The sequence below is a fragment of the Manacus candei genome, unplaced genomic scaffold, assembly GCF_025592945.1.
Source record: "Manacus candei isolate 608988 ecotype Guabito, Panama unplaced genomic scaffold, ASM2559294v1 h1tg000014l, whole genome shotgun sequence".
Lineage (NCBI taxonomy): Eukaryota > Metazoa > Chordata > Aves > Passeriformes > Pipridae > Manacus > Manacus candei.
Window position 1 is genome coordinate 9,407,257 of NW_026138062.1, and position 20,983 is coordinate 9,428,239.

At 33.3% G+C, this 20,983-nt stretch overlaps 1 long non-coding RNA gene across 4 annotated transcripts in view; it reads right to left on the reverse strand.

The window, feature by feature from the left end:
- Positions 1-3,106: 3,106 nt before the first annotated feature.
- LOC127467607 (uncharacterized) overlaps positions 3,107-20,983 on the reverse strand; it is a 40,512-nt gene continuing 22,635 nt past the window's right edge. For 2 of the 4 annotated variants that reach the window (XR_007903211.1, XR_007903210.1), the window contains 4 exons: positions 13,449-13,574; positions 11,335-11,454; positions 7,073-7,222; positions 4,394-4,578 (listed from right to left, as the gene is read on the reverse strand). This is a non-coding gene — a long non-coding RNA (uncharacterized LOC127467607). Of the gene's footprint in view, positions 3,146-3,702; positions 3,785-4,393; positions 4,579-7,072; positions 7,223-11,334; positions 11,455-13,448; positions 13,575-20,983 lie in introns of those variants that run through there. The other 2 variants (XR_007903213.1, XR_007903212.1) reach the window with 2 other exon arrangements.

The window sequence follows — 20,983 nt, forward strand, 5'->3', positions numbered from 1 at the left end:
AAAGATGGTAGAACCAAGCTTTTTTTCAGTACTGCCAGGTTATATAACAGTGGAAAATGGCCACAAATCAGATATTGGGAAAAACTGATATTAGAAAAATTTGGTTTTAGGAGGATAGTCTAAGACTCATAAGGAAAAATAAAAAAAAAAAAAATCATTTTTGAGTATCACTCTTTGACCTAAACACCTATATTTTACGTATAGAAACTTAAGGGAATGCATGGACTTTGACATTCTTAATCTTGATGGGAGAGCTTCCAAGTACCCTTTCTTTTCAGAAAGGAGGTCTGATTCTCCAGGCATGTCATTTGTGCCTGCGCAAAGTTGATACATTTCTATAATAGCAAAAGCATTCCTTTTACATTTAGTCTGGATAGACAGATATAAATGATACAATTGGTCAAGGCAGTTGTGGCTCAGGGCTTTAAAAAGAACTCAGTACTCAATGTACCATGCAAGACTCAGTCAACCATGGATAGAGCATGTAATATATCTCTGGTTTAGGTTAAATTCAAGGTCTGTATTTATAAACCAGCAGTTGTTTTCATTGTAACTACCTTCAAATTCCAAAATATTTAGTCAAAACTAACATGAAAAACTACAAAGGGATAGGATTCTTACAGTCAAAGAGATATTGTAGTGAAGAAGAGGTGATGTGTGGTGCCTGCATGTCCAATTTACTCTGCATTAAAAACTCCAGTATTTAGTGATCTTAATAGCAATAAAATCCTTGACTTAGGTATGGCTAATATTTCACTATGTGATTTTAAGTGGTAGCCTCTGTAATCTTCTGCATTTTAAGAAATATCTTCACAAATTGCTATGTTTCTATAGATCATGAGTTTATGTGTTCCTTAGCTAAAGACTCTCTGAGGCATGATTATACTAGCAGGTGGTATATTTGAACAAGGAACTTGAATGTCACATTTGAACACAAGATAAGGTCGAACTTAAATTATACTTTTTAGTACTTTTTTTCTCTATCTTTGTAGATTGTGTATATCATGTCTGGGATCACCAGAGCCCCTGTTACAACCCAGTAAAATGGGAACATTTTTATTTTCTTTTTTTTTTTTTTCTGGTTAAAAAGAGCACACAACTCCTTTGTTGAGGAAAGGATTTTATCCAGAATTACTAATGAGAACATGTGAATTTCTTGCAAGCAAACCCGCAAGAGTCAACAGGAGCAGGAATCATCACTATTCAGGGCTAAAAAAACCTGCCAATCATCTGATTAATGGCATCTTACGTGCATGAAATAGTTCTACTTGCAGCAAGATCTGGTCTCTGTAAGCAGTAAAAGCTGTGTCTAAACTGAGCTTGTCAATCACAGAGCCTGAGTCTCTCAACTGTCCAGTTGCACTATTTATTTCATTTTTGTAATCTGTAATACAATACTACAAAACAGAAATGAGAGAGTATTAATATGTGCTTAGGTGTTAATTTTAAAAAGAGTTGGGGTGAGTGAGCCAAGAGGAATGAGATCCTGGGATTCTTTGAGAGTTCTTAGGAGTCCTCAGCCTCCTTTGACACCAGAATTTACAGGGAGATGTGATCCACAATGTTCTGCACAGGGCTATGATTGATACCTTCCTCTAACACTGATTTCACAGCTCAATGGCAGCCCAAAGCCCCCACCTTTCAGTGTGGGAAGATTTTCCTTGTTCAAATGATGTTACTTTAGGGAGACTCTCACACATATGAAAAGCTGTCATAAATCTTCCCTCTTTTACTGCTTCTCATAAGGATTCTTGTCTCACATAAAGCAGATTATGTGACAGCAGGAAAGCAGCTGTCACTTGCTCCCAGATGATGCTGAGCTCTCTACCACCTGATCTCCTGTTGAGCTTGGACCTATATCTTACCTTTTACCGCAACATTGCACACTGAAAATGCCCAGACATGTTGTGTTTGCCCATCTTACTCAACTTACTTCACTCTTACTTAGCTGATGAGCATTCAGATCTGGGAGGAATGTGAAAAAATACGTCTTACGGAAACAAGTATTATAATTGAATTTATTATTTTGATTTAGCTTTTTCTCCCACCTGCATTATTTCATATTCATACAGTATATGACCAGATAATAAAAATGTCACATTGTACCAGGGTTCTATACAGTATAAGAATATTACAAATAGTAACCCTCACAGTGAACCTGCAGCTTAATTCAGTCTTTACTTTCTGGAGGGTCAAGTACGAAAGTAGCAGGGAAATGCTGTAAGAAAGGGTATTTTCTCACAAAGTAGAACTTCCACAGACTAGTACTTAAGAAACGCAGTATTCAATCTGAAAGACTGTGAGGTTTTACTAGTGTTGTTTAGGAATAAGACAAGTAAGCTCTTTTATAATATTTACCTGAGTAATATTCCCCTAATAATACAAAGCACTTATTTTGGGCCAAGTTCTATAATAAGTTCAATTTTTTTTCATGCTATTGTAATACAATTTGCATTTGCTAAACCAGACCAATATTTGTCCCATTCTAGGAAGTGACAGACAGAGGAAAATGTCATCCTTCCACATTTCTAGTACAGGTAACTATGGTGCATGATGAATGCTTACTTCCCTGTATCAATCAATCCTTGCAAACCAATTTGCTTACATTCTGAAGTGAGCTGCATTTACAAGGAGGGATCAATTCTTAGGAGGATTATGTCAAAACAAGATGTAGTCTAGTAACAAACAGCTTTGGAGGAGCAGCTCAGGATAACAAGTAACTGAGCAGTCTACTGTATCACTGGTTTTTGCGTACCACTCTCTTTCTTCCTCTTTTCTGCTTAACAATTTGATAAAATTAATTGTAGTGGCCTACACTTTACACAATTTTATATGAAGTTCTTTGCTGAAGAGATTTTTTTTCATAACACAAGAGTTTACAGATTCTAAGCACTTTTACCTTTTGGCAGTAAATAAGTTTGCATTTACAATTATTCTGCAAATTTTTCAAACACATTAAACAACTAAACCAATGCAAGGAGGTCATATGATATGTTATAATAAGAAATTACACTATTCAAATAAAGTAAAACTACTATATTCATGACAGAGTAACAGATCATGTCCACTTATTAAGCCTACCCTCATTTCCATTGTGCAGTCAGTGGGAATTTTGCTACTGAGTGCTAAAGAAATTCGATCAGTCCTGTAATGAATAAAGAACACAGATATCTGAGAAAACATGATTACATGTTTTCTGACATATTTTATGGTTTCATTTCTTTTAAAAATAAACTTTAATACCAGCAAACATCATAAAAGAAAAAAACTATGGCTTAGCCAGTGGTCTGTATGTAGAACCAAAAACTTGGATTCATAAAAGGTTTTACCATATGTAAATTTTGAAGACTTGGTTTTATTTGATCCACTCTGATACTCAGCATGCAGCACTCATGTCAGACATTTAAAAGGATATTTTATTTTTGGGAGGTATAAAATTGCCTGTAGAAAGCTCATTACATAACCATAACCTAAATTTTGTTATGAAATTCACCTTTATATTTTATCTTAATTATAGTAATTATAAAATATAATGATTTCTCATGAAAGCCCTTTATTTTCTTATTGTTTAGCCTATTCTACTTCTATATTTAAGTTTCCTTTCTAGATCTACCAGTTAATGTTTTTTTCTGAATATTGATCTGAATTTCTGAATTGTTAGTCTCACATATTTTGACAATATTTCCGAAAAGCCTTTCTTACCTATCCGATTAGAACTTTTATCTTCATATACTTGATAATGCACTCCTCGATTGTTTATTTGTAAAGCTTAATAAGACATCATCTAAGATAAAAATGAGACTAATAAATATAATTAAGCCAAGGAAAACTACTTTTCAAAATTTAGCCGAGATCTATGTTAAAGTAATATAGTAGTAGTTCAAAGCAATACTAAATTTTATAAACTAACAATATAAAAATATCTGGCCCTCTAATTTGCATTATAGAAATATCAGGATGCAATGATTAAAGGTTAGATTCAGCTGATGAACTGTAAAGATTTGCACCTAAGATAGACAACACAGAATCATTTGAAGAAACAGGCATCTTTAGAACACCCAAATACAAAGTAAAATACCTCAAATTTCAGATAAGTGCTTAATTCTGTCCATTGTGCATATAATCTAATCATTTGCTAATACATAAACATTTGCATGATCAATATCTAAAATCAAAATGAAATTATTAGCACATAATTATCTGATTATATATATTACAGAAAACAAAGAACAAGATGATTGCTTATGAATGCAAAAAAATCCTTCAAATTTTAGTTTATTTTTCTGCAGTGATTCTGATATTAATGTCTTAGCTTTTTAACTCTCTTACTAATCATGGAACATAATAATTCTCTATACATCTCTGCCCAATGGAATATTTTTTTGTGGGGGGTGACACCTTCTAGGACAACCCTGGAGGGCAGTACACATGGTCTTGTCCAGCTGTTCTGGCTCCCTGGAAAACTGATAAGTAGAAGGATGACGGTAGATGATGATGCATGCTAAGACCTTCCTCTACTGATGGGCTTGCTGCTTCAACTGTCCACTGGGCAAGTCTTTTTAAATTACCACCAATTAACTGAAAACAAGTAGGGGTTGAGTTATTTAGAAACTAATAAAGGAAAACATAGTGTCACTCCTTTGAGAGCAATCAAGTGATGTGTGCTCCCTTTTTCATAGCATCACCCTTTTTCATAGCAGCCTGTGCATGGTATAGCCAGTTTCTCTAAGGACCAGCTTAGAAATGTCATAAAACTTGGGATTTATTTCTAGTTAAATTAAGAAAAATGCAACTGAAAGTCATTTTTGTGTATCAGTGACTTATTTCATCATGTTTATAATTAAGATATCAACTCTTCAGAAAAAAAAAAAAAATCCCTCTAAAGGTTTCATCAGAGTAATATTCCATTCCAGAGAGAAATCAGCAATTAGACTCTCAGAAATAAGAAGAGAATTCATGTTAATTAGCATTAAACAAAAATTAGGCCTGACTTAAAGGAGAAATCCGTCGACTCTGAGGCAGAAGTGCACTATAATATCAGCAGAAATGGCAACTTCAGCAAGACATTATCTCTGTCCTTAAGTATTATGGCCTACATACCCATGTAAGGACACTTGCTATCACCACCAGAGATCACCAGACGTTTGTGTTGCAACTCAGTGATTTTTGCAAGACACCATGAAAATAAAGACAATGCCATCATTTGTCAGAATGCCCATGACTAAATTAAGTGTTTTTTCTATATGAGGGATGTTATGAGGACATTATGATACAGGAAAGTAGTTCATGAAGTTTCATCTAGTGAGTTGAATAGTGGACAATTTCAAAATTCAAGGCATAAAGTTCAAGGTAACTTTCAGTACTTTGAAAGTAAAAGAAGTTACGTCAGTGAACTCAGATTGTACGCACTTGGGAAAGGAATCCAGAAAATTTAGCAGCATATTTGCATCCTGGCTTATTAAGCATTTTTCATTTTGCTAGTCCACGAATGATTGAAATTCAATGAATTCAGTCAGTGGCTGAATCATCAGTTTAGCCACCAAAAGCTGATGAAGATTTTGATCTTGATGAGAGAATTGATGTATTAATTCTTAGTTTCTCTGGAAACAGAAGCTCTAAAAGTGACCTCCTTTAGCGGTGAGGTAGTTGGCTGTGCTAAGCCAGTTGTGCTAAATTGGCTGTCACTAAGCCAGTCACAGATATGACAACATATTTTATTGATGCAAAGGAGGAGAAACTAATGAGTCAAATACATCTGTGTTAAAAACCCTGTGCTGCCTTAATAGTTAACAGAATAAATGAGATGGCATATTTCCAGGACATAATTAATCCTGCCTAAACGTAGATGTTTAAAATATTTCAGATTAATTTTGCTTGATAAGTGTCCATTTCTCCCTTCTTAATCTGGAATAAAATTAGGAAGACTAACTTGTGTACAACACTGGTGTCTAAGGATACGTAACTGATCTCTAACATGATGAATAATTTATTTAATAATTTTTAAATAAAAATCTTACAATTTCAAATTGTTTTGTTTCTATCCCCTTAAAATGACAATAGAGTACATTCATCACGTTCATTGTTTTTTTGTTTATTTGACTTGAAACGTGATCATGTAGCATTTCAACAAAATAATGAATCCAGAACAGATTTAAAACTGGCATTCCTGCTAAACACTTACAGAAGGTTTGATTATTTTATTGTATTTAAACCTATTTTCTACCTTAAATGCCTCAACAAAAATTTTAATTAAAAATTCATTAATTGTCTCAAAAAATATTCTTATAAATCCATACTTGATTTTATTGGACTAAAGTCTATTTACTGTAACAAATTTCATGCTATTCAACTCCCACGGTATAGTTACCTATATGTAGTTACACATGTTCCTGTATCCTGGACTTAGATTATATGAGGTTCCATTTTCATTTAGAGCTGGATGACATCAAAATATCTCCAGCACAAGAGCTCCAACATTTAACTTCAGTTTTGCCCTACATCATAAAAAGCTATGTCTTTTGTTTCCACATTCCCAATTGAGAAATTTGAGCATCAACAGATCTCAATGCATTTTAACATATTAATTTTAAATGGTCTTGTTTAGTACTAAAGGGTACTGGAAAATGTCTAGAGTTTCTTTCAGAAGTTTGGTTAATATTCTTTGAATTAATATCACATATCCTTAGGCATTTGCATTCTAGATATTTCTAAGCTTAGTATATGGTCTCTTTAAAATCAGTGGTAAGAAATAAATACTTCAGCTGATAGCATTATGCATTTTAAACTTCTACTTAAGATGATATGAATCATACCTTAGACTTTCCTGTTTATCTCCACTGACTGTAGAAGGAATATATGTAAATATATGCAAATGGATGTGACAGAGACGTTTACACTGTTGACATTTGCATTCAGCCAGGTAGACCAGAATCACTTTGTCTCTCTGGACTTGACGAGATTCTGTTTTGCACTTTTTCTCGTGGTATGCCATACTTCTATGACCCTGAGAATGCACTCAGGTTACTCAGAGAAAAAGGAGATCAAGGAATCACAGGACATATAGTAAACATACCTTATCACTGCAAATTTAGAAAGCTCCCTTCATGATACTTTTTTCACTCCTTTCCAGGCAGTTTCAAATGAAGGATGAAAAGGATCATCCCAATGACACAATTCTGATTAATCTCCCAGGAACCAGTTGAGTGAAGAGTTTTTCACAGTCCTGTGTAAAAGACTGCAAGGTTTTAATCCACAGCATTAAAAATACTATGGTAAAGCACTGTAATTGGGAGAGAGCAGCTGTAAACTTTCCTGCTCCAGAAAGTTTGATCAGTCAGTTGTCACTCTCTGTTCTTTGTAAACAACTGGGATTCTTTCTCCTAAGGCTTATATACTCATAGCACTGATCTCAAACCCCGAATAAATTAAAAAGTACTGTAAATGCAAAACTAAAGTTCACAGTTTTAATGTATTAATTTTTATGTAGATTCTCTGGAGATACTCTACACACAATTAAGGAATTATGCAGAGAACCTTTTGCTTCCATCTTTTATATCCCCAGGCCTATTTTTCTGTACATGGTGAAATTTCTTTTAATATTTTTATTACACACAAGCATAACCCACATTATATTGCAGAAACATTTTACTTTAAACTCAGATGAATGAATAACAAACATCTCCCTCATGGTGTTTCGACATCTTCCAGAAAATCAGGGGAGGATACAGTTCAAGCATGACTGCCAGTACATCTAATTCTTACCATGCAGATGAGCATTCTGATGCTATAATGTCTGTGTGATCATTTACAAATTATCTTCGCAAGTTTAAAAGTTCCAAATACCAACTTTAAATCATTAGCTTAAAGTAGGTAAATCGACCAATAAATAAACAAATAAATCCTAGGGCATATCTTCTTCTTTGAAGTACATAATTTATCCGTACATAATGTCATGCTGGTTTTAGACATAAAACTATAATCTTCAATAGCACATTAGTAAGAAATTAAACCATCCCTCTCTCAAGAAGTCAAACTAAGGTCTGTGACACTGTAAAGACTTCAATTAGAAATTTCTAACATTATTTTTTTATGTGATTTTTTTTTAAACAATAATTTGGTGTATTTTAAAAATCTGCTAAATGAGTTTCCATATTCTTGTTATCTGTAGTTCTGATGCAGCAGAGTAACTGAGGATATCTAAGTTAGAAGAAACATAGTTTTCCATCCCCAAAACAGTTTGCAAAGTTCATTGCTCCAGGGAGAGAAGTGGGGACCCTCACTGCATGATGTTCTATTTGACAGGAGGTCAAGGGATTCTTTGAAGAAACTGTCACGAAGCTGAGTTAACCTTCCAGATAAGCTGCAGAACAGTGGTTTGAAGATTTCACCAAAACTGAGGAATTTTGCAAAGCATTTTTTGTTTGTTTGTTTGTTTGTTTTCCTGGTGCTGTAAACATCATAATGAAACTTCTAAACAATCCTGAGATGATTAGGTGGTATTTTAAGACAGTCTGGGCACTAATTTATTAGCACAGTTCCCATTCCCCATTAGGCATGTAGAAAACACCTCTAGCTAATTATGCTTCTCCTTTATACATGTATTTTGTAAATAACCAGTGAACACATAGATGTAACTAGGGACTCAGGATTAGGTGAATAGATACCAAACAGTTAATTGTTAAACTCCTGTAAATATACAGCACAGGTGAAGAGATGGAAGTAACACAGTAAACTCGGTTTATGAAAAGAATAATAAATTTTTGATCAGTATTTTGTAAATTGTCATCTGGATATGGATTTTTTTCTTTCTTTGGGTAACCCTGAATGAAAACATTCAACATTCAGGGTGCTATAACTGAGAACTTACATATGATGTTCACTGAAAGTATAACGTGGCCTCCTTTATTTCTTTTTTTCTGGTTAAACCCAGACACTTTTATCCATTCAATTTTATATTAGAATACACTGGAAGGGACTCACTTAGTTCTTTGTTTGTTTTTGCTTTTATTTTCCCTGTAATGTCCTCCTGTTTAAGAAGACTTGTACCATAAGCATTTTTAGTCATGAGCATACTTAAGGTGTATTCGGTTATAACTGACTTTCACCTTGCTTTGGATCTCTTAACATTTTCACTCAAATCTCAGTGTAGAAAATTAAAACCAAAGTGGTCTGGGAAAATTGTACACAGAGAGGAAATAGCTTTTTTTGTGTAGAAAACAAATAATATATTAACATTCACTATAATATGTTCCATGTTTTTTTTATACATATACTTTGGCACATATGTTTATTTTTTAAAAAATGCAATCCACCACCTTGAAAGAAAGTTTTACTGTATCTGCTGCATCAAGCAATTTTTTCATATACATATAGAAGTTATTTTTGAGGTTTGGTTTTTTTCTCCGATGAAAAGAACATTTTTTTGATATCTTAGTGTTTCAGTGAACTCAAAGATACAAAACCTTTAAAAATAAATTTTGCAAAACCTGTCTTTGCATGCAATGTATTTTAAACTCATGCAAAATTTAGAGGGTTTTTTTGCTTTGGGTTTCTTTTTTTTTCTCTTTCTATCCAGACATATACAACTTCATTATTTTCTACAGCAATTTCTTCTTGAACATAAACTTCTCATTTCCCCCTGTACATCAAGACATTTCACAGTAGTTATATGAAATTATAATACAACCAAACTAAATTTACAGGCCTTTGGAATAATTTGATTTGTTTGGGTTTTTTTCCTTTCTTGAGAGATTTGTATTTAACCCAACAGTTTATGACACATGAAAAAACAAAGCCTTGAAGACCTTCTGAGATGTGAAAAAACTGTTTGTAATTCTGTGGGTATATTGTTGAGTCATGTGCATCCATCAGTGCACCATAATGCTTGTAATTCCATAACACAACATATCATGTACTTTGGGTTCACTTGCTCGTTCATGGAGCTAAGTGTTGTACCCTTTGTTTTTTTATCTATTATTTTGTATCCTTCCTTTTTCTTTCCCTTTCCATTTTTCTTTCCTCTTCTCTTATTTGAAATCTTGACCTATTTAAATTTTTTAATTCCTCTAGAGACTACTATTAAATATTTTCCTATATCATGAAGTATCATGGACAGTTACAAAGTAATTTTCTTCAATTTTACCATTTCAAACACCCTTGAAAAGGCTTCAGTGTTCCCCATTTTTATGGTATTTAAGTTATGAATGAGGTGTTAGTACTCTCTTTCTCCATCCCCAAAGGAAGGCTCCAGGTTTTCCTTCTAACTCTGACACTCTATTTGAGTGACTATACTGTTTGCTCTCTTTCTTTATGCTTTATGTTTTCTTCTTGCAGTATGAGAATAATGATGCAGATTTTATCTAGAAATTGCTCATTGCCCTTCAGTGGTCACACAGTCACATACATGTGAGCATTATAAGTAGACTTCAAGCCTACACAGTTATTTCCTTGTTTTCTTTGCCAAACAATATTGTATATTAATGTAATTACCTTCATCCTGGCCTGCCTTAATAACTGTTATTGTTCAACAATGTTAAATGTCATGAATGTCATGACCATTTACATCTTTCTTGAATTTAATAAATGAAAATCTGTTCTATCATGCTGTCTTGCATTTGAGCTTTTAATGATTTTACTTTTTTATTTTTGCAAGCTTTTACCACTAATGTAGAGCTGTAAGCATGGACAATTCTAGATTCCAAATGACTACAGATTTTATATTTACTGTAAATGTCATGCTTTGTACATTAATATTTCCTAATGGGTGGATAACAGCTCCATCCATTCATGCTGAAATGTCAGAGAGAATTACATTATTCAGAATTTTGTTTCCTTTATTTTAGGGGGGGGGAGAACAATCCCATTTTTTATTTAATTAAAGAGAAGCTCTACCGCCACTGACAAGACTGGCAGTTTTGTTGTATCCTTTAGAAGTTATAATACCCAAAAAAACATGACCATGGGGGTCATGTTTTCATGATGTACGTTAAGGAAAAAAAGAAATCTCAAAAGAAGGAGGAGAGATAGAACAAGATATATGGCAATGGCCATTAGGGTAAATTGTCTGATAAGACAAGATACGAAACTACAGAGAACATACTTGTTTTTATTGCAAATATTCTCCTTGTCTTCATATGATAGATAAAATAGATATCTTACTGGTGAAAATCCCCATATTAAAAAAAAAAAATCCCATTTGTTCTGTAACTAGCATAGTAAATGCAATGTTTTTACTATGCTACAAATACAAATTGGTTGAAAATGCATTTTTAATTTTAAAATTTTATAAAAAATGAAGTATATGAAGGAAAATTTCTTAGAGAACAACTACTTTACCTGTGACTGATTCAACACAGGGGATAAAAGATATGAAGGGTCTGAGCCTTTCTCAACTCTTTTGAGCTCCCGGGTCTAATTCTACTGGTGCTTCAGAACTTTGGTAGGGTTTTTATATCACTAGAGAAAGAGTATAGAAAGACTGTACCATGAACTTTCTTACTCTTGAGATATGTCTTTTCACAGTGAAGAGATAAAACTATACTGCCTGGGAATGATATATATATGTCAGAAGAGAATTCACTGAAGACAGGAAATCCTCTGCCAGCAATTTTCAACTGGGTTATTGTTCATTTGTAGCAGCTGAGTGGCACAATGGGATCATAGCTGTATTTCAGATTCTGGCACAATAGTTCCCTGAGGTGTTTCCCTTACTGAAATAGCTGAACTATATACATTTTATATATTTCATGATCCATTATAGCCCTAGAAAACAAAACAAAAATATACGGAATGATATTTTGTCTATAGACATTATTTATATTTCCTGTACATATAAATTGTTTTTACAAAATTTTCTGATACTTCTTTGCTGCATTTTTTATGCAAACTATGCTCTTTGAATTCATACCATCTAGCTATAAATGTTCAAGTTTTTGAAGTCACAGTCCTAATATATAGAAAAGAGACATGCTCTGGCATTATACCAATTATATTTCTGGAAAGATTAGATTCCTACTACCTCCATCCTACTAGACTTAAGGACTAATAGATATTTATGCTAGTGATTAACAAGATCGTAATGCTGTTCTTTCCTATTTTGAATATAGATTTACAGTGCTGGTTTGTCACTTCAACACACCAACGTGTCATAGAAACTCTCTACAGTTCACAATTTTCTTGGATTATTAATATTGACTCTCACAAACTAACACAGAGGAAAAAAAAGGAAAACCAAACAATGTTCAAAACCAGAAAAATTATATGAAAGAAACTTTCATTTTTATTTCTTCCTAAGGCTGGTTGCTACAGTTCTGCAATGTATATCTCAGAAAAGTACATCTAGCTGTTTACAGATTAGCAGGCTTGACCAAAAGCTTTCTGACATTTCTGACATTAAAACCAAACCAAAACCAAACCAAAAATAACCAACCAATCAACCAAACCAAAAAACTCCACATTTTTTTTCCATTCATTACAGTGGTATGATAATGATTAAAACATTGTAAGATTACCTGGATATAATATGTTCCTATTTTTAAGACTATCTGAATGTATTCATATTCCTTGAGGTACACATAAAACAACTGCAAAGATGTGAAAACTTGTTTTACAGCAACTTAAAGCATCTTATGAAATACTTTGGCTATTAAAAAGTGCGGCAATCATGATATTACTTTTACTTATTCCTACTCACAGATTTCTGTTTACATTTCTAACAGCTATCTTTCTTAAAGTAGAGATTTGGGTTTAGTTGTGATTTATGGTAGCATAAGGGAGAAAACTGCCAGAAGTGATTTTAATCCATTAAAAGAAGCTTTATAAAATGATGAAATCACAAATTACAGATGCCTTCTGCCAAGTATAACTTTTTTCTTATAATTAAATCCTAACATACAGTTGTCCTTCTGTTATTTACTAACAAGTCCAACTTTTATTTGTTTACTTTGCAGAATAGTTTTGCTAATTACTATTTAAAGCTGTTAGGAGATATCAAATTAAGGTAATAAGTATCTTATGAGTAACATGCCATTCTAAAAAAGAAAACAAAAAGAGAGGAACTTTTTTAGAATGTAGTTCTAATCTGCTGTAAGTTGCCAACCTCCTTCTGAGTCTTGCTAAGCACCCTCAGCTGCACCTGAAGTCAATGGGAGCTGTAAGTGCTCATGACCTTTTTAGCATCCTAGCCCTGAGCACCTGGTACTTTTATGCATCGTATTTGTCTAGGGCTTAAAAGAAGCATCTGGAAGCTGTTTAGAAGAAAGGCATTGGGAATTTAATCCCCCGAGGTACCTTTCTGTGTGTATCCTGCTTGCCACCAGCTGATTCTGTGATGCTTCTATTAAAGCCAAAGGGAAACTGATAACAAGTTCCGAGGCAAATGATTCCACTAGCAGGATTTTCCCATGAGGCAGGTAAGACAGTTAATGTCAGAGATATGAAAGAGGCCTCACCTTACTGCTCAAGAGCTACCCAAAGCAGTTCACCGAGAACTACTCTTGCTCATCCTTTCACCTTGAGAGATGACTGTTGGCAAGGTTCACTTCCAGTGTGGTGACAACCACTAGGAGAAGGCTCTCCTGTCATACGGTAAACATATACCCAGTGACTTATTGGGGAACAGAAGAAAAATTAGGAAAAGCCTAGAGGCTGTCTGCTAATAGTAAAACAATTAAGTAATGATCTGCAGCTTACTTTCTCTCACTTTTCTGAGGACTATACCAGAAAATAACTATACCAGGAAATAACTATACCAGAGCATCCTACACTACTTTGTTAACAGAAGCTTATTTGAAACTATTCCTCTACAAGAAAAAAAAATTATTTCCAAGCACAGACTTACCTGTTAGTCTGAGGGAAATGCATTAACCCTACTGCCTTCAGGGAGACCTTAGATGAAACTAAACTAAGTAGCAAATTCTGCCACGCAAAATTTCTGGAGCTGTCAGTTTGCTTACCAGTGTCACTTGGCTATAGCTCTTTAGTCAAAGTCACTATCCATTTTTTTAGAACTTTGTTCAAAGGTTTAGTTGTATTTACCAACACAAGAATAGAAAACAAGTCCAATCATTAGGAGAGAGAATAAAAAAGAATGGACCAATCATGGAGAATTCTCATTTTGTATTTTCCGTTTTCAATCCTTAAAATTGCCTTAAAAAGCAATACCTTTTCTTATTAATGCTAATCACAAAAGTACTTGTTTCAATAGAACATAGTGAGAAATTTTCCAGGCAGTTTTCTTAAGAGAAACCTGTGTTTTCACTGTTTCTTTTATTGTTGGAGGAGAAAAACCAGAAAGCTATTATCTTACTAAAACAAGTGATTTCAACTAAAAAGGTCTGATGCATTTTTGAAGGACTAGAACCCAATAAAAATTCCTTTCCCATGTCTCTGGCTTATGGACATGATCTGGGAAAATGAGAAGTGAAATGATATTGCATCCGAGATACCTTACTGGGAAGAAATCTATTCTTTCATCTGGAAAAATTGCACTGTCACTGGAGAAATCAGTTCTCCATTTTTGCTTGTCATTAGGCCCAATGAGAACAAAAGCTCAGGTAAGAATTATGACATTCGTGACAATAAATTGTGCCTCACAAGAAAAAAAATGAGCTACAGATTTTGTTCTCTATGGCTTTTCTATAAATAGACAGTTTTATATGATGTTAGCCAGTATTTCCTTGTGATTACTGAGAAATAGTTCCTTCTTTAAATATTGGATAGATGCAGTTTTTATGTGATATTTGTAATTGTTATGAAAATTATAAATTTATTTTACTGCTCTATTCAATTCTCTTATACATCCACCAAGTTTCATAATTTTATCTAGATCTTGTAATACTCGCAGTTTCAGAAAACTGAAAGGTGTGGCGAAATTTAACTTTTTCTAATTTTCTTTTGAATAACTTAATTACTGCTTGACATAATGTAGTAGTTTTGAAATTTTGTGAATCTTCACTGAGCCTTCCTGTTCTCCACATAGATATTTTGATGAGTTTTTGCTATCCTTTTCACTCATATGCAATGTGTTTTGTTCTTTTGAATTTATTGTCAGATTGGAAAATTATACTCATTTAACTGGTGACATCAGTGGTATTAAGTCATGCTGCAGTCATGTTAAGTCGGGAATTTTACTAATTCTTCTTGTCATTATATTTATTTTATATCATGTTTAGGGAAGTAAGCAAACAACAAAGTATGTGAAAAGGTAAATTATCATGAGATCACAGAGGTTGTACCTCAAAGAGGTAAAAAGTCTGTGCTGACTCTGAAATTTACTAAACTTATATCACTAGAGCAGTTAATTAGGATGAGTTCCAAAACAGTAGAAGTATTTTCTCAAATAACAATAATGCAACAGTGGGTGTGTCTTAGAAAATGTTACACTGACAGAAACTAAACTGGTGTTGATTTTCATGGGAAAATAGATTAAAAATATGTAACAAACTCATTATTGTGCTTTTTAATTATTTTTTTTCCTTAGCTTCTAATACCAGTGGTTAAAAGAGTTTTATCAAACATAATATCCTTACTCTATGTTGGCACAGAGTTGGCCTTAAAGTATTCCACTGATTGGATGTAAATATTAGGAAGAAAAAACTACTATTACTAACAATCACTCTTGGCTCAAAATCCAGGCCAGAAGCCTGAAAAAGTTTTCTAACAGTCAAATTAGAAATTGGAGTTTAAAATAGTATTTCTTAAGGACTACAGGGAATAAAACAGTATTAAAGCTAATATGACTGCCCCCATAATAATTAAAACCATAAGTCCAAAAGTTGCAATATTTTTCTAGCACTATTTTTTGATTCCTAGAGCTCTAGCACATGTAGTATTTATGGATAAAATCATTCAACAAGCAATTATTTAAAAGCAGGATATACTGTCTTTTAAAATATTAATGATATAATTCCTAATTTCATAAATTTAATTGTAATATAAAAAAATTTAGGAATTATAACAGTAAAATCCCCCATTCAGTGAGTCACAATAGAAAGTATTTGTTTATTATATTTAATTTCTTTCATAGTTCTTTTGCTTTAACATTATATTAAGATAACTTTTTAATTAATTCTAAAGTTGATTAATTCAAGTCCCAGTACACAAGTGCTCCTTAAATTTTATAGCAGATTTTAATTGTTGGTGCTTTGTTCTGTAGGAACTTTTAGGTACCTGAACTTATATACTTGAAAGTAATGAGGGTTAATCATAATGGTATTCCTGTTCTTGTCTTTAAGTTGCTCTTGATTAATTTAGAATACTCTGCGACACTGGGGTATAATGAATGAAAATGACATCCAAAAAGCACAGCACCACACAAGCTCATAAGGCTTTCATAAATAGCATAAGCAACTACTGCAGACTTATTTAATTAATGGGCTGCATATGCCTGGAATGACTAGCCTTCCACATTTTCTTTCTGTTAATTTTCTAATATGACATAAGAGATGAAAATATATTACACATCTTATTACGACTGTTTTGCCTTTAGGGATAAAAAGAAATTGAATGCATTTCAATCAAATTTATCAAGTAGAAATGAAAGACACTTGTGTGTAGCAAGAAAACTTTATTCCAAAACTAAGCAACCATTACAATTTCATGTATTTGCTGTGTTTCTTGTCTTTAAGAGCAACCAGTAGTAGCAAAAAAATTGTCCTTCATTCATTTTAAGTCAGCAAAAGACAGAGTATTCTAGCAGCTTAATCTATAACTTGCTGAGCAGATAATCTAGTTTAATTATTTGCTGTGCTATGGATTCTGTTATCTGGTGTAAATTGACTAGACATTTAAGAGTAAATGCCTAACAATGCAGATTTTAGCTGTTGATAACTGCTTTGGGAATAAGATGCATGACAATTATCTAGTCTGTTCAGTGACACAGTTTCCCCAAGTTTTGGACATAAAAGGATGTTGCTCAGCTCAACCCCTTTCCCAGCCTTGCTGTGTGGGAATGCACTCTGCAAAGTCTGCGTAATCCCCCACAGGCAATAAAAGCCTGTTCTGCCTTCACTCAGAGATAACTAGAAGTGCTGCTAATTTTTGTATGCATAGTGTTTAGAGTCCACGACAAGGCAGGATTTGCTAGCATCAGCTGAGTACTGCAGCAATTACTCTTAAGTAGTTGCTGGAGAGATTGGTGCATATGGCTATCTTATGTCTGCCCTCAAAAAGCATCCCATCAAATGTATGAGCCACAGTAGCTCACAGTTTCACAGCCCAAAAGCTTTTTTTTTTTTTCTTTATCAGTCTATACACATACTGGTGTGTGTATATATATAAGTCTGTGTCTATATGTGTGACAAAATTCCAAAGCTTAAAACCCACCTGCAAACTTTACTGAAAGTGCGCTGTTGACATAAATTCAAATCCCTTCTTTCTTAGGATTAAAGTTGTTCACTGAAATACAGTACTATTGTTGTAAGGTCATTCATTCAGCAGCAACTTATAATTATTACCTGGCACATTCTCAGGCAAAGTATTTCCAGAATTTCTATCTCTTTTGCTATCAAAGGAATTATCTTCTAATCTGAACTTTATGTTCATTGTAGAGGAAAGTAGACTAGGAAAAGGATAACTATGTGACAGCAATTAGATTGGCAATTTCATTTGACATCAGTGTTGTGCCATCTACACAGCTGTCTGTGATCACTGATATATAGAATAAAGTACTTATGACTGTTCTGCAGTGCTTAATTGGTTTGTTTCATCAGCTGGTTTATATCAGTCCTATTATGCTTTGAGTATCACACATTCTTTCAGCCTTTTTGTTTGCTATTACAAGCAGGCTACTGCATTTGTAAAATCCAGCAATTTAATAACTCAGTATGAATCAGACTATGACTCCATAGTATCTTTTCAAAAGCTGTTGTAACACTTTCACTATTATCTCAGGGGAGGTGGATGCTTTGGATTGTAATAATAGGATCAGAAATGATGAGCACCTCAGTTTAAACCTGTATAAGTAGGCATTTGAGATCAGAATGAGTTTAATTTGATTTTTTTAATAGGTGCTTATATGAGAATAAGATTAATCTTTCTCAGGAAATACTTATCTCCTAAGAAAAAGATGTTTAATCAGCTTGTAAATGAGTAAATTATTACACTTATGCATCAACTTCACCTGGTATGTCTCAATTGAAACTGAATTACAAATTTCTTGTACTCCTGTTCCCCAGATTGAACTTTATTAGACATTAGTATGGTACTAGAGGTGTAGCAACCTTTCAAAAACTGATTTGATGTGCATCACCATCTACCTAGATGTAGTATTTTCTTCTAAAAACATCTCACTGAAGGGAATATTCTTGGTTAGAATAAGTAAATAAAAATCAAAAATTTTCCTCTTTTCTATGTAATCATCAAGGCTTCCCTTGCCCTGACTGCTCAACTATTCTATCAGATACCAGATATATTGACTAATTCTTAATCTTCAGGCTTATGTTCATATTCAGTATTTGCTTAAGATTTTAAATCTCTCAAAGGTTTTTCTGTTGTTTCTCCCCTTCCCTCTTTCCTAATAGGTGTAGTTTTCTCCTACAACCCTGCAATAAACTTTTAGAAATTACTCAGGATAGATATATTTTGGTAATAACCTTAACAATTTTTTGTCTAATTTTATTTTCTCATGAAAAAACATAAAGTAGATACTGAAAAAGGATTTTAAATCAAGTAGCTTAATTACATATATCCATTCTATAAGTACCTTTGATAGACAAATTGCATCAAGACTTAGATTTAGAGTTGCTTTGTATTAGTATAGTTTTTTTGATGTTAGATGGTTTTGAATATTAGAAATATTATGTTTCTAAAAAGTAACAATATTGATTTTTCAAAGCTAGTGTATCTTAAGATAATTGGAATCAATAAAAATAAATTCACTTTAATGAATTTTTGATGAAATTAAATTCTTTGACATCTTTCATTGCTTTGGTATTGCAATTCTGGATTCTTGTGATAGAAGTGAAGGTTGATCTATGATACATCTTACTGAGTTCAAAGTACTCTCCATGACTTCTTATTTAACAAAATAAATACTGGTATAATTTTGTTAACATGAGGTTACTTCAAAAAATGATGGTCTAGAGGAGCAAAACCAATGACACTTATGCTTTCCTAAAAATTAGTTTTAGATATATACTTGATATTGTTTATTGGTTATCACTCTTAACCAATTCTGCTCAAAATTTTCATTTACACTTTCTTACAAACAAACATTAATCTGACTATGGGCTATTTTATTTTGCTCTTGATTAGTTGGTTGGTTTTCCTTCCTTTTTTTTTTTTCTTTTTATTTTAAAATCACTAAAGATTTGCTTCCTCATGAAGAGAAATGTATCTGGAAATTATTTTCTAAAGGTACTTTCCATTACCTGGTAAGTTTAATAGCCAGATTTCCTTGTATTGTATGATAATAGGTCGTGTCTAATAACAATTTTGATAGATATATGCTCAAGGAACCAAGTTAGTTAGAACTGATCTACCATCTTTTAATGTCTCAACTTTTTGAAATATCCCAAGAAAATGATCTCATGCCCTTCAAAGACTTAGTTTCCAGGAGGAGGCATGTGCTTTTTTATCAGATTGAAATGCTAGAGTTTGAACTGTTTTATTTTTAAAACTGAATTGAATTAGCAGAATAATGTACTTGTGCAATATCTAACAAATTTCCTTAAGTTTAAAACCAAGACAAATATATACCTATGCAGAAAAAAAAATTATTATGTGATATATTCTGAAAATAACATCTGTATGGTACCTAGAGTGGACCTACAAGAACGCTGCAGTGGGACTTTCTACAAGGATATGTAGTAATAGGACAAGGGAGAGCATTTACAAACTGAAAGAGGGCAGATTTAGCTACAAGGAAGAAATTCTTCACTATGAGGAAGTTGAGGCACTGGAACTGGTTTCCCAGACAAGTTGTGGATGCCCCATCCCTGGAAGTATTCAGGGCCAGGTGGGATGGGGCTTTGAGCAATCTACTCTACTGGGCGTTATCCCTGTCCATGGTAAGGATATTGGATCTAGATGATCTTTACAGCCCCTTTCAACCTTAACCTATTCTATAATTCTATAAATTAAAATAAGATAAATCAATATTTTTTACTCTTTAGTTTCATAGAACAACTCAAAGAAACTTATGTCACTGGTTAAAACAGCTGAGGTGATGGGGGAGTGTGTGCAGAGGGACAAGTGAAAGGAATAGAAGATAAAACAAGAAAACCTCAGTAACCAGTTAGTGGAGATCTCTGAATTTATAACAAGAGTCCTGAGCCTAATTTCCTCCACTGGTGAAGAATCTCAAAATACAGGCTTTAGTCAATGTCATTCTGAAGGACAGCACCTCATAACCATCCTAGAAATTAAGTTCCAAAATGTGATCAAACTGTATTTTCCTTGTCAACTCCAACTCATTCAAATGACTATTCACTTTTCAGGTCATATTGCTATTTACATAATTGGCTGAAGCTAATATATACCAGTCAGAAATATTTTGATACCCTGCATTTTCTTCCTTTATGACTCACGGTTCATGCCTTGATATTTATCACAGATTCAGCTGCACACTCCAACTGTTGAGTTTGTGCCTATTTTACTGATTAAACTGAATATTTTAGTAACAGAATTTACATATACACTGATTGCCCTGTGCACTTGCATTTTTTTTATGAGGGGGAAAAATGTAAGGAGTGTTACTGTCATGTCTTTCTGTAATGTATGCTCTGTCTCCCTGATTTGCATGTGGTTAAAGCTCGTTCAAATTATTTACAGACTTTCTCATTTTTAAGGACTCAGATACAGTGTATACCATTCCAAAATTCAGATCCTTCAGGAAAGTGCAGAAATTAAAATAGTTCTCTTAAATGTAAACAGTTCAATTCCTACTATGACAAAGGAAAAGTCGTGTTTGAAAACCTGTCCAAGCAAACACAACATGTACAGAGACAGAAATCATATACTCTGTAATTTGGGAAGACTAAAGACA